Source organism: Takifugu flavidus, chromosome 3 (assembly GCF_003711565.1).
Source record: "Takifugu flavidus isolate HTHZ2018 chromosome 3, ASM371156v2, whole genome shotgun sequence".
Classification (NCBI taxonomy): Eukaryota; Metazoa; Chordata; class Actinopteri; order Tetraodontiformes; family Tetraodontidae; genus Takifugu; species Takifugu flavidus.
This window is the reverse complement of record NC_079522.1, coordinates 17,354,728-17,368,888: the sequence shown is the minus strand read 5'-3', so window position 1 is coordinate 17,368,888 and position 14,161 is coordinate 17,354,728. Positions and strand designations below refer to the sequence as shown.

General features: G+C 42.4%; 1 long non-coding RNA gene across 1 annotated transcript in view; it reads right to left on the bottom strand.

Moving 5' to 3' along the window:
- Positions 1 to 4,254: 4,254 nt before the first annotated feature.
- The window catches only part of LOC130523188 (uncharacterized), a 63,820-nt gene continuing 53,913 nt past the window's right edge, over positions 4,255 to 14,161 (bottom strand). The window contains exons 2-3 of the long non-coding RNA XR_008949821.1: positions 4,925 to 4,992; positions 4,255 to 4,832 (exon numbers count right to left, since the gene is read on the bottom strand). This is a non-coding gene — a long non-coding RNA (uncharacterized LOC130523188). The remainder of the gene's footprint in view (positions 4,833 to 4,924; positions 4,993 to 14,161) is intronic.

Here is a 14,161-nt window from a genome sequence, read left to right as displayed (position 1 = left end):
TTTTGTAGAAACTAATTTGTCTCTTTCATTTGTAATTCAGTTCTCCATTTTTTGCTAATTTGTGCCTTTTTGTTACAATGTGCTCAACTGCACATTTCTATGGTTTTCTGTTCATTTCAGGAGGTTCATTGAATACGTTTACAATTGGAAGCCTCTGAACGCATCGTTGTTAAACTTTTATTAATACTGTCAGGTCGCTGAAGGTTTGAATAAGCAGAAATTCCACAAACTTCGAGGCACAAACTGTTGCTAAGACACGTTGGTGATCCCCCACAGTTCGTGCTGCCGAGCTCGGGCGTAGATCCGTGCACTCTTTTAAAATAAGCAGATGTCAACTCTTATGTCTCGTAGTTTTATACTCTTTAATGTAAGAATAATCTTTAGGGGATGATCAATATTTTACCTCACTATGCCAGCTTGTGTCCCTGAAATGGTTCAAATGCACTGAAATACTGAAATGTGGTTGCTGTTGCTAACGAGGATGATGATGATGGAGGATGAACAGGTTTCTCGGACCAATCGTTTCTTCACTCCTGCTCTCTTACTTCCTTTTCTCTCTGCCCTGTCTGTTTGCCTCTTCCCAGGACTAACTGGTGTTGCCTCTGTGCAAACACGTTGTCTCGAAACACTCCCTAGGACTGCTGTGGTCACACCTCACATTGTAAGGAAGGCTGTAGTAGTGTGTGATCCCTGTGTCCTCTTTGATGGTTTCATCGTTGTGCATTGTTGCCCCAAAATCCAACTGTTAGAGCTTTGGCAACAGTGTGTTGTAGCGGTTTTGTCAGCATGTTGGAGCAGAAATTCCTCAGAGCACCTTAGTTTTTGTATGGATCTGTAACCTTTGTTTGTGTCTGATAGTGTTCGTGTTCTAATTTTGTAGAGAAATTGTGAGAGCTGCCTCAGCGATGTCTTATGCCTTAATGTCACATACACAGTGTAACACTAACCTGCACACAATTAACCAAAGAAACAAATATTCTTTACCAGGACAGTGGGGAAGATTATGACACGTGAACATTTAAGTCTAAAAAGTGTGTTTTTGTGTCAGCTTACTCCGCTTTGCTTAAAGTAGCTTTAGACTGAAAACGAAACACTAATTTGCGCCACTGAGTGATGCCTTGAATTGGTTGTTTTAGACAGGTGTGGCCAGCAGGTGGCGATAGAGTTTAGATAACGCTGAGGAACACAATTTTTCTTGAGTTGGGTCTGACAGCTGTTTTTGACTCATTTTTGGGTGCGGAATCCAAAACTGATCTCAGTTTTCCTCTATCACATGACGTTTTTGAACTCTAGCATCCCCTATATGTCGTTCAAAGTGTCCACCTTAAGAAAAAAACAAACAACTGACTTTCATTTTGGAATTAGTGTGCCAATTTTTGTTTTAAAAGGCATAAAAATCTAACTCAACAGAATTTCTTTTTCAAATTGTTCCCCAGTGTAATCACAGTCATCACAGAACCTGTTTGTGCGAAATTGTGATGAAAACTGTTCAGTTTTAGGAACCTAAATGTTGTTTCTAACAGGGCAAGAAGTGCAATAAACCATCCGATTGTGTGTAAAAGAGCTACATCATGGAACTGAGTGTCTTGCTCTTTAGCCACTCTGAAAGGATGAACGGTTCTTCCCTTTGCTGTAGACGGTCTGGCCTTCTTAAGTATTAGCTTTTAGCTTAAGATAAGGTGAACATGCACCCAAAGAGTAATTTGGCCATGACATTTTCATCGTCCCCGTGTGCCGGACAGGATCCAACAGCACCGCACTAATGCTGCTGTGTAAGCGCGCAGTAAATGTGATGCGGTTTTGTACCTTTGGAAAAGGACACCGGCTTTCACTCCTCTGTTCAAGAGTCTTTCTCTGTTGTTCCCTCTCAACTCTCTTTCTGGCTGTTTCATTCTTGTGAAGTGATGCTGATGTGGACGCAGCCGCCTCCGCGTGAGTGATCGTCTCCTTCCTGCATACTCTCCTCCAGCCTCCTATGCTCTTTGGTGTGTAATAGTGCAGAAAAGATGCTTTTGTGCTTCCAGTTGCTGCTAGTTACACTTGTAGCTGCTTTACATTAGGTGCCTTGGGCTAGATTCGCTGCGATGTCGTGTTTTGCTAGCTTGAAGCTGAATTTTACTGCTAATAAAGGATTTGGAGCCACAGAGTGCAGGTGATGGGTGAGAGTGAATGTAAAATATTGGCAGGCTTTGTTTTCAAAGAGGAATGATTGTGAAGAAACGGCACTGTAATATTATGAATGATTCAGAATTGCACCTAAAAATTCCAATCATTTGTGTTTGATGACAGTTTTTGTATGGTTTTTATTTCAAGTGTTTTGTATATATTCCGTACATACGTGTGTGTGGAGAAGGGTGTCTGACATATTTTTACAGTTTTATATTATGTATGATGTAAAAAAAATGACATTCAGTTAATTTAGCACAGCATTTGTTGTGGATTTTATTTATATTTATGTTCTCAAAAACTTGACCTCTCAGATGGATCAATGTTGCAAACACTTTGATACTGTTGATTTTCTTTTTATTTAAACAGATTTGAGTCTGAGCTTCTCTTTAAATAGCAGTAAACTGGATCCCAACCTGCTAATATACCAAATGAAGAAATGATCGTGAGTGTTTAGTTCATCCAAAGAAGAGAATATCACATTTGAAAGATGTTTATGAAGAGGTCGGTTTGCCAAGGTTTCACAAGTATTAGCGAATAAATGAACAAACCTGTTTGAACCTTCTTTCTGTGTGTTTTGAGAGAGCAGTATTGTGACAACTGTACCTCTGAAACCCCTCCCCCCCCCCGTACCTTACAGGTCCTCTCACTTCCTGGTCACTTTGACACACACATAAACATGGTCGACTCACGCCGACCATCCTCACGCGTCAACCGCCAGCAATCCATCAGAAGAGTTTCCTCCAGCCCGAGCGTTCCCAGTGTCTCATATAACCACATCCACCCTTCACCCAACATTTAAGCATATACACGCATATACGATGTACAATTTCAAGAAATGTAGTTCTATTCATTATATGTACAGGTTGAGTGCTTTTATATACAGTTTTATATGCAGTCATAGCAGAATATACTTTTGCCAACCTTTGTGTAGCTGACTACTGTGCTTTTGCTCGAAAATTTAAGACAATTAAATTTTTCTTTTTGAAAAGAAAAGTGTCTGGGTTTTTTTTTAGCGCACTGGCAGGAAAAAACAAAAATATATTAGCTTTTATTGTCTGTTTGTGTAATTCCATTTTCTGATTCTTTAAACTTACACAATTGCCACATGTTTCCAGTATAATTAATGAGTTTTTCTTCATGTTCTGTCCTTATTCTTGTGGTTTCTGACACATATTTTGTACCTCATCTTATAATAAGGAGAAGAAATAGTTTGGCCATAAAGATATGCAATCAACCCCGTGTTTATGGTATAGAGTATATTTTATAACATAAAATTAAATATGAAACATCTACATTCGCACTCTGTTGTGTTTTTGCTCCTTCATAACCTTTATTATCAGAAAAAGCACAATATTATTATACTCACGTAACTGTCTCTGGTGCTTTTAGCTGCATTTCCGCCTTTGTCCACAAGGGGCAGTGGTGCGCCGTTCCCTGTGGCCTGGAAAGATTTGAGTGGATAAATTTCGGGCACGTTACGAATTTATGAAAATCTGAAGCCGTTGCTGAATTTCTCAGATTTCATGTGCTCTAAAAAGTTGCTCCGGGGCTGCCGTCTGCACCATCCGAGGCGGACGTCAAACAAGATTAGGATGGAGGCTTTTGGATTCTCTTCATCCTTTTCACATCTCATCTGCGCTGATCTCATGTACTTTCTTCCACAGCTGGCACCGCCACCGAAACGTGCTGCTGTGTCTGACAGGATGGAGAAATATGTAGGGCATGAGCCTCAAAGGTGACGCAGAAGGTGAAGGGGAGATGGGGAAAGTAAGGAGGGTAGGAAATAATCAAATACTTATTAAGACAGAGAGCTCAAAAATGGACTCAGAGGTGTCAGAATTACTCCCAAGGTCCTTCGGGGTCACTCTAATCTGTCTCTGCCGCAACAAAAAGCAACAGGTGTCTGATTATTCAACAATCACAAAAATGGTAAAAAGAAATTGTCCAAAATTCAGACAGGTGAGGGTCTCGCGCTTAAAAGTCGACCATCCACTCTTATTTATTATTTCATATTAATTCCATGTCTGTCGCTGAAAGTGCTGCGTAGATTCCTGCAATATTTCTATATCAAAGACCACGAACAGCAGAAAATAAAAAGATGAGGAGGATTCTTTTTTTCATCGGGCACTCCAAGAAAAAGGTCGAGAACAAAGTCGCGTTACAATAGCGAGAAAACGGGAGAAACTAACCAAGTAACAAAGAAAGAGGTTAAAAACGTTTAGCTCACAAACGCAGTGCAATTATTAGTATTAGGAAAGAGGCGCAACATGACATTGAAGTTAGTTTTTAAGTTCTTTCCTATTTGGTAGTTTAGGTGAAGATAAGGGGAAATAAATCCATCATGCTGAATATAAAACAGGCTTTTTTATTGATTGATGCTCACAAAAATCACCACAAATCTGAGTAAATATAAAGAAATATCTTTGGACTATAAAAATGTAAGCTAGTCGTTGATTGACTGACGATGATGAGGGTAATCTTCCTCTATCATACTGGAAATTTATATAGCTTCTGTTAAAACTAAAATGGTCTTTGAAGAGCTTTCCAGAATCCCAGGGCCGGACCCTCAACAAACAATAGAGCAAATAAAAACTCCCCTTTAACAAGAAGAAGCCTTGAACAGGACCGGGCTCTTATGGGGGGACCCTCCTGCTGATGGCCGGCTGGGTAAAGAAGCAAGGGGGGGGGGGGCAGGTAGAGGAGTTAATAAACATACATCATATATGCAGATATGTTAATTACACTGATCACTCACAGCTAGAACTGGACAATCGGAGGTGGGCCGGGTGGTAGGTCAGTCCTCAGCTCTGGGCCTGACAATACCTGCAGAGGGAGGCAGAAAGGGAGCATGAAAACAGAGGCCGGTCAGGTGATCATGTTTCTGGACCCCGGCAGCCTCGGCCTATAACAGCATAGCTAAGATGTGACCTAATGATTAGACGACCCCCTAAGTATGATAATCTGTCTGTCTATGATAGTAACTGGGACTACTGAATTAGGAACAATAAGCTTTTTCAAAGAGGTAGGTTTTAAGTCTGATCTTCAAAGTAGCGATGGAGTCAGCCTCCCGTACCTGGACAGGGAGCTGGTTCCATAGCAGGGGGGCCTGGTAGCTAAATGCTCGGCCCCCCATTCTACTCCTAGAAACTCTGCGGACCACAAGTAGACCAGCATTCTGAGAGCGGAGCGGTCTATTGGGCTGGTAAGGTGTCACTAGCTCCTCCAGGTAGGATGGAGCTAGGCCTCTGAGGACCTTGTAGGTCAAAAGAAGGGTTTTAAAAATTATTCTAAATTTAACGGGCAGCCAATGAAGAGACGCCAGTACAGGAGTCATGTGATCTCTTTTCTCTTAACTGGAAGTTCTGTAGGAAAATCCATCCTTTCATTTTAATATATATTATCACACATGCTTTATTCATAATTAGTGATCAGGTAACAGTTTACACCTGCACCGACAACATTGCACATTTCATCACAGCAATAGTGGGAATTTCTCACACACACACACACACACACACACACACACACACACACACACACACACACACACACACACACACCTAACACAGAATTTACTGGCAGATAGATGGAGGCATCCACACATGACATCTTGGAATTAGATGTGAAATTGCTGTTATTTGTCATGTTTTGCACAGGAGGTTTTCTGGATACATAAGTTGAGATTTGTAAATACAGTATATACTAACAAAGGTCTCAGCAAGATTTCTACTGATTTTCAATAGAGTTCAAACTTGCATTTCTCTCTGTAAATGCTGCCTTTTAGAAATGCTATTCACATTTTCACAGTCAGTCGTCGCATCAGGTAAATTGTGCAGAAACGTTATCTGCGCTGCTCCGGTCATCTCATGTCTTTGTCACTCTTATCAATGTCCCGATGCACAAAGGAATCAAAGCTCAGAACGAGGGCTGAGAGCTTGAAAGACTTCACAAATGCCACGTGACCAACACATGTTGACAATGACACACAATGCCACATTCTCAAGGCCACAGAGTCACACAATCATTCCTGTGGCTTTCCATGTGGAGAATTACAAGGGCCTGACGGTAAATATTCAAAAATACAGCAAAAACAGGCAATTAATTGCTGCAATAACACTGCAGAAGGGATGTTTTTAATGTTAATAATTGTGATTCTGGACACCAGTGTTCAGCGCTAATTTTCTTGAATTTTGCCTTATTAAATGAGAGTAGGGCGATCCTCTTTTGTTTTGGAAAGGTTAATCAAAAAAATCAGAGCTTATTTCATTTTACTGGTTTATTTGTCCCCATTAAATGCAGGTGCTAATCTATAGTTTAAAAAACTATGAAAATATATGAAAATGTTACATATTTGTAGCCTTCTTCATGCGCCCCTGCCTCAGAAGTATCACGGACTCTAATACAGGTTAAGCTAGCCTGTTTTCAAACAATGTTAACCCTGAGCTAATCCGGAAACACTCAGTTTTCTCCGTATTACAACAGTGATGTCTTTGGCTACAGCGCCACCTGGATGTAACTGAAATGTGCCAGATCCTCACAGTCGTTTCTGCATTTTCATTGCAAACACCTTCAAAAGGTCAAAATGGTCAAGTGTGTGCTTAGAGAAAAGGCTGAATCCAAAAACTACAAAAAAAAACAACCAAACATTTGATATCACATCTGATCACTGACGTGTCCTTTATTTCGAAGATATTGTAGTATCTTGTGGAGTTATGGTGTGGTTTGTGAGACGCGTCTTGTTCAGTGTTGTGGCCCCAGATTGGCTCCCGTGGTGTATATGGGCCGGATGTACCTGTGAACAAAGAGCTGCTGGCCCGTTTCATGTTGGCGGAGGCTAAATATGGGAACGGCTGCTTTGCGATGCTGACTGTCTCCTCTTACAAGTGCAGAAACATGCTAATCTGATTAGCGGGGATGCTTCTCTGTGCTGACTGCGGTCCAAGTGCTGAAGGCACCACCGTTAGATTCTTCTGCTGTTCTTCCAAACGCTGCTGCTAGCTCCGAGCTAATTCCCTTCTTTTCAAAGACACGGCGCCGATGCTGAACTCTAGACAGAAGTGTGCATGAGTGAGTCCTCTCACCTATTATTTACTCGCTACCCTAAACAGGTGGAACCCAGTTAGTGACAGCTCTCAGGACACATTTTCCTTTTCATTCCAATACGTCGATCAAGTAACACAATTTTTTTTTTTGAGTTTTTGGCCACTCTGCTAGAAGCACCATTCCAGTTAATACAGCCACTGCTGCATGGTTTGTTTTTAATCTGGGACGAGGACAAAATGAGATCTTTCAGAGATTATGTCCCACCTGGCTGTCTGCAAGAAGGCCAACATAAAGTATGAGCAGCACGCTCTATCTAGATCTACTCTACTCAACCCTTACTGCACAATAGAAGTCCAATAGGAGTTTTGTCATTCCCTCACTAACCTGATGACCCTTTACTAAATCCAACCAGTCAAGGTTGCACCGTATAGACAGGGCTGCCGATCGCATAGCAGCTGCCGCCCGTAGGCAGGATTCCAAATGATCATCAGTCATGGTGGAGCAGTATTTGAACTTGATCATCTTCATCTGTTGAAATGCTGAAAGCAAAGTCTTGAAAGCATCTGATAACTCTGCCAGACAGCTGTCAAGTTGCTCGTCACACAGCTCCGACCGATGTAGAATGGGCCCTCGGGGCCCCTTTTTTTTTGGTTCTGTCCCTGATTCATTACTGCTAACCACACGGTTTGATCATTTTCCTCATCCCTGTGCCGGTCGCTCCCGTTTCCACCCAGTCAAAACCATTAAACACCCATCCTTGGACTGACTGAAACAGATAAAAGTTCTACTTTGTCACCTAAGAAACCAACTTAAAGTCTGACGATGGGTCCAGCCCTGTTCTTTGGCTACATTTGAAAGTTTCCAGTGTGTCTTTCATGATGCCTGAGCCTTTAACGAGCTGGCTGGGAAATAAAAGTTTGCTGACACAGGAATGATCCAAAATCTCAAATCAACTCTTAAGAATATGAGCTCCAAGCGCGGTCCGATCTATCTGTGCTGCCATCTCGCAGAAGAAAGGATTTCTAAGGGGCGTTCAGGGCCTCCGCCTTGACTTCGGTTTCATGTTTGCCCCACGTTGCAGTCGATTCAAATCCCTGGAACTTTCAACCAAGAAAAGCGCCCAGTTGATCGATGCAGTTCCAGTTTTGACGGCTCGTTTCTGAATGATTTCAAAGGGGAATAATTCCACATACCAGTCTGAGAACTTAATAATTAAAAAATACGTGCAATGATGAGAGCAAGGACACCTAACCAGACATAGCCTTTGGTTCAGTGTGTATCTGCCTATCATATAGGTAATATTTCATGCAACAAATGGAGGACCTTCTGACTAATCAGTAGGTCGGGACTGGATTCGTTCCTCCTTGTCCTTCTACTTAACCGAGTTTACTCAAAGACAAAGAGCTCCTTGACTGAATTCAAAGACCGGCACATTCAACTAGACATGGGCGCACCGACCACCCAGCAATTGATTCAAGCTAAGCAGCCTTGGGAAGCCGTATTCAGGTTTACTGGCGCTCATTCTTCTGCCGTACACCTAATTCCTTCATCTCTCTGCCTCTCCAGCTTTGTTTCTTCTCTTCCATCCAACCTTGGGTGCTTCTATGAGCCGCTATTCTGGAAGTGGTCAATAGGTTGTGTCTGGGTGACCGTTATACGTGAAGTTTTTCAAAGTCCCGCAGACTTTCCAAGGACTGTGAAAGAGAATACAACATGTGCTCAATTGGTGTCATTCTATGTTTTTTTTCCCACAGCAAGAATGTATGTTGACATTTAATAAAGGATGTAGGATGTAAACTAGAGTCAGACTAAACTGCTTGTGCTGCTTGTAAATGCATCGTTGGCATTCCAGGCAGAGACAGACCTGTTAAGAAAGATCAGCCATAGAAAAAACTCATTTCCGATGTAAACCTGGTATTTGGTTGCCCTCGGATCAATGTGAGTAGCTCAATGCTGGGACCTCCATGGTGTTTGATCCACCGATCCCCAAATGCATACGCCTGCTCAGTAGCAGGTCCAACACATCCCGGTTTAATGAATTGGCTATAGTGGATCAGAGCCTAACGAACTGGTTACACTGGAGCCAGACGGTTCCTCAAGAAGCACTAGATACACAAACCAAGCTCTCCATGCTTCATTAGACCATTCTTCCATGGTCCACTTCGGATGCTCAGGTGTCCATTGTTCTTGGACGGGGGTCAGCATGAGTTCCCCAGCTTTGCATGCTCTTGATGCAGTATCCAAAATTAAGCCTTCCAAAATAATTTGTGAGCCTCAGCGTTCTTTTCTATGCTGCATATACCAATACCACTTATGGAAATGGGACAAATTGGATCTGAACAATGACAAGAAGTTCATTAATAAATCGGTCATCTATCATGATTCAGGTGCAGATTTGCCACAGTGAACATTTTAGGTTTGTTCTAAAGAAAGATTTAACATTTCTGACTTCTGGACTGGCCACTAGAGGGCGCTTGAGTGGACTGATCAGAGATGAGACGGATGTCAAATCAAAGACAGGAAATCTTTGATCGCTTACAAAAATAGTGTTTGCATTATATCTTGATCATCCTTCTCAAAATTGTTGCCGCTATTCTACTGTTCTTGTTAACAGGCTTTTGTCTTTTTGGAATATAAAAACTGAAATCCAAAGATCAATGATCAGAAGAGATGCTATTAATTGTGGCATTTTTAGCATTTCGACAAAAGGTCCAGATAACAATAATAAGGTATCTTAGCCAATCATGAACATTAATATCAGAAATCTGTCCTAAAGAGCATCTTCATCTCCTTCTGCCTGACTCTCCCCTCTCTCTCGTCATCCTTCAGTGACAGTAAACATCCCCCCTGCTGTGCCTCTCCCATTACAACCTCCATTCTGATTTGTCTCTTTCTTCTGTCCTCTCTCCCTTTTCTCTCTCTAACCATCAGCAGCTCAATCTCCAGGCTAAAGGCCCTCTCAAGACACTGGCTTAAAAAGAGACAAGAGGTCCGGAACAATCACAGGACCAAGAGAGGAAAGTGGCTACGAGGTCAGGGCGATGATCCGCAGCTGGGGCAAGGACGGCGGTGTCGACCATGATGAGGCTGACAGCAGGTGCTGCTGGAAAAAGAAAGACAGAAAAATTTGAAATGATTGTTTAGAATTATTTTTCAGGCATAAAGCTTCTTTTTAAGCGATTTTGAATTTAAAAAAAATAGTCCCTCTTTGTGTTCGTTTTTTTTTTCCTATTTGAAACTGAAACAAACCAAAATAATAATAATAAAAACCTGTACAGGAGGTTGTGTTTTGCAGTCGGAACTGAGTCGGAGTCCTAAATTAGAATGATGATCTCTGTAGCAGCCGTTCACGCATCATTCATCATTCACTCATTCATAATCACGGTCTGGAGGGGGCATCTGGAACAGCACTCTTAAGCAACATTTGGATCAGTTCCGTTTTGGTAAACTCCGTTTGTAACTTTGCCCCTGTACACATAAGAACAACCTGCTGGAAATGTTTAGCTATACTAAAAATGAACACATTGACTCAGGAATACATGTAATTCCCTCACCAGGCCACCAGTTAGCAACGCAACACTCGATCGACACTTGCCTGTGTAAACAGATTTAAATCCATAATATGCATATGCAGCTACCTCCTATTTCAGCCAATTTATTTTTTCCCATTTCCACAGAAACAGACTCTCAGGGCTTTTCATAACCTTTTTCCAACAAGGTTTCAGAAACTGATTTTCTGTGTGTATGGACAGCAGGACACATGTCTACTGTATTCACCTGAAAATAGACCTTTTGAAGGTGCAACATATTGGACGGGACCCTCCTGCCTTCATCTGGTATTGTCAACCAAGCAAGGACTATAAACTGACCACCCAACCTCTCTGCTCTATGTCCCCTCTAGAATCGTGGAAAAACCCAATACTACAGCATAGATCCACAAGTCAAAACTTAATGTAGATCAGGTCAGTTTCCATAAAGGACACAGTATAGAGTAAGAAGTACTGGCCCTAATCACGTCGAAAACGGCCCTGAGAGCAAGCTCAAAACAGAGCCTGGGGAAAAACACTTTCCAAACTGTTCTTAATAATAGGAGGTTCACTTAGGACAGAAAGTAAGCTCAAGGAATAGACAGAGTAATGGGCTGAGGCTCAGGTATCTCTCTGACCCTGTTTAACACATGCAAAAATGACCTCCAGATTGCACTAGCTAATCTATGCTGATGACATCCGTCTGGACACCCAAGCACCTGACCTGGCCTCTCTGGAGAAGGTGCTCAATGAGAGCCATGTGCAACAGTAAAACCTGAGAGGCCCTTTCATATTCATGCAACAAAATACTATGTACTAAATACTAAATACTAAATACTATGTCTCTGTCACGTCCAGGTCACCTCACACACAGCAAGTAGACACCCAACGACAAACTGCTCACTACTGGGAGTATCCAGTCAACACCGGTCACCCGGCTCCCTGTATTATCTCACATACTTCCCTCAATATCAGATGAACCGAATTCACCTTTAATATATTCCAAAAGTCAAGGGTTCTCCCCACTTGCCAATCCACGCAGGCATCTACAACCCACCATCTGCACCTCCAGTTGAGAATTTGGAAAGTCTGTCCTGCATGTCTGCTTTGGAAAAAGAATGGGAATCTAAGGATAATCCAAACAAACCTCTAGGCTCAGACCCAACCCACCCAGCCCCTGGCACGGACCTCCCTATGAGACAGTTGTCCATCATCAAGAGGTTCAGCCCTGGCCAGGGTCTTGGCCACCATCTACAGACCTGGAACTAGCCCAAGCCCACTCTGTGCCTGCAGTGAGGGTCAAACCACGGAGCACATAATTGAAGCCTGCCCTCTCTAAAGACTGAAAGGAGGTCTAATCTCCCTCCACAACTGAGATCAAGAGGCTGCTGCTTGGTTTGAGAAATCTGCAAGTATTAAATAACTTAATTAAATTGATATGCTCAAAAAACAAATAAACAGGTCAAATAAGGACAGATAAGTAAGTTAGTACTATTGGTCAAAAGAGTGGTGGCAGAGAGAGTATGCAATAGACCACATTTAATAAAAAAAAAAAAAAACGCAACATGACAAATACCACAAAGGAATAAAACCCAACTGGAAAACGGCTTTGAGGGAAAAAACTAGCTTAAGAGTTCTCAGGAAAATATATGAATCAACAAAACATGGTAATCAGCGAATAACATAGGCTGTTATCTATCTATCTATCTATCTATCTATCTATCTATCTATCTATCTATCTATCTATCTATCTATCTATCTATCTATCTATCTAGGTCATGCAGTGTGATATCGTAGTTATTTACAGTAATTTAAGAATGGAATTTGTTTCTTCCATGGTAAAAAGTTAAGTCTGGGTAGAAAATGATTCTTAATTGTTGCCGTCTTGCACCGTGTGGGGCTGGAGATGTCCTGCAGGGCTCACGCACAGGTGCACACACACACACACACACACACACACACACACACACATGAATGAACCAGGGGTGCTAGAGAGTGTTAGAGCGCCAGAATAATGACTGGCATCAAGCAGGAGAGCAAGAGAGTGAAGGAGAAAGAGAGACGGGGGGAGAGAGAGAGAGAGAGCGAGAAAATGAGAGAGAGAGAGCACTTTTCGTGTCTATAGGAGTCCTATTGTCGCACACCCTGTGGGAGCTTTTAGTCCTCCTTTCCAACTCGTTGGCTGGGCAGGGTGACTGAGAGGATGGGAGGGGGTCAATTGATACAGTAAAATGCTCTGGTCATGGCAGGCAATTTCTGGAGGGAGGGTGGCCTTTGTGCGCTCTGAGAGGTCAGAGCGCCAGTCGATTGGCCTCCCTGTATCGTCTGCCCTTTCTTTTCATTACTTTGCCTCTCTCCCCATCAGTGTGATTGATCTATTTTTCAGTTCTCTTGCTGTTGCATGTGGGATTTTTAATATCCAGAATCTATAAATTTGGCACACAAACACACCTGAGTTTTACATTGTTCTGCTCTCAGTAAAGGTTGGAGATGCAATGCACCACACCTTTAGCCCAGCTAGCAACTGGCTGCCCTTTCTTCCAGACTCTAAAAGACTACTGAGGGACTAATGGGCCTAGAAACCAAAAAGACAACTTGGAATCTGGACTGCAGCGTGGTTTTAATGACCAGAACAGAAGCAAAACATCTCACCAAAAATAAACCCGCATCCTTCCGGATGGGCGGCTTCATGTTTATCTCGAGCGTGATGCGGTCCAGGATGCCGAACCTGCCAGGCCGCTGTGTTGCTTGAAAACCCATCAGAAGAGACAAGGGGGCTGCTTCCACGCTGCGTTATGGAGCTTATTCTCATCACATTGCCCTCGGTTAACACGGGCTGATGCAACACTCAGCAAGATCACTCATTTGCTCTTCATCTTCCTCTGTTCCGCTGTCAATCCCTCCTTCCCTCACCTCCTTCTTTGCCTCTTCTTCTGTCCCTCTGTCACTTTTTCCCTTGAAAAATCTCTGCCTTTCCTGTAAATCAATTCCTTGCTCTTTCTTTGCACTTCCTTTTTTACTTTGTCTCCTTTTCATCACTCCTTAATTCTCCGATCCCTCTTTTTCTTCCGTTTCTTCCGCTCTATCACTCTCTTCTCTCCATACTTTTAATTTTTTTTTTCTTTTCTGTTGTGGAATGTGTGATGAGCCTCCAGCTAATCCCATCCCTAAAGCACCTTAGCAACGCTCGCTAAGGGAATTTAGAGGAAGCTAAAAAAAAAAAAAAAAAGAAAGCATAAAGCCCAGCAAGCAGCCCCCTATTGGCAGCAAGTGGATTTAAGGATGCACTAATACATCTTCAAATGTGCTTTTTAAAGCATTTGCACAGGCTCTGTCACCAGGCGATAACTCCCCACCGCTTAAAGGATGGATGCTCCCGTTGTGTTTCAGCACTCTCTCATCCTTCACATCCCTCACTCCTA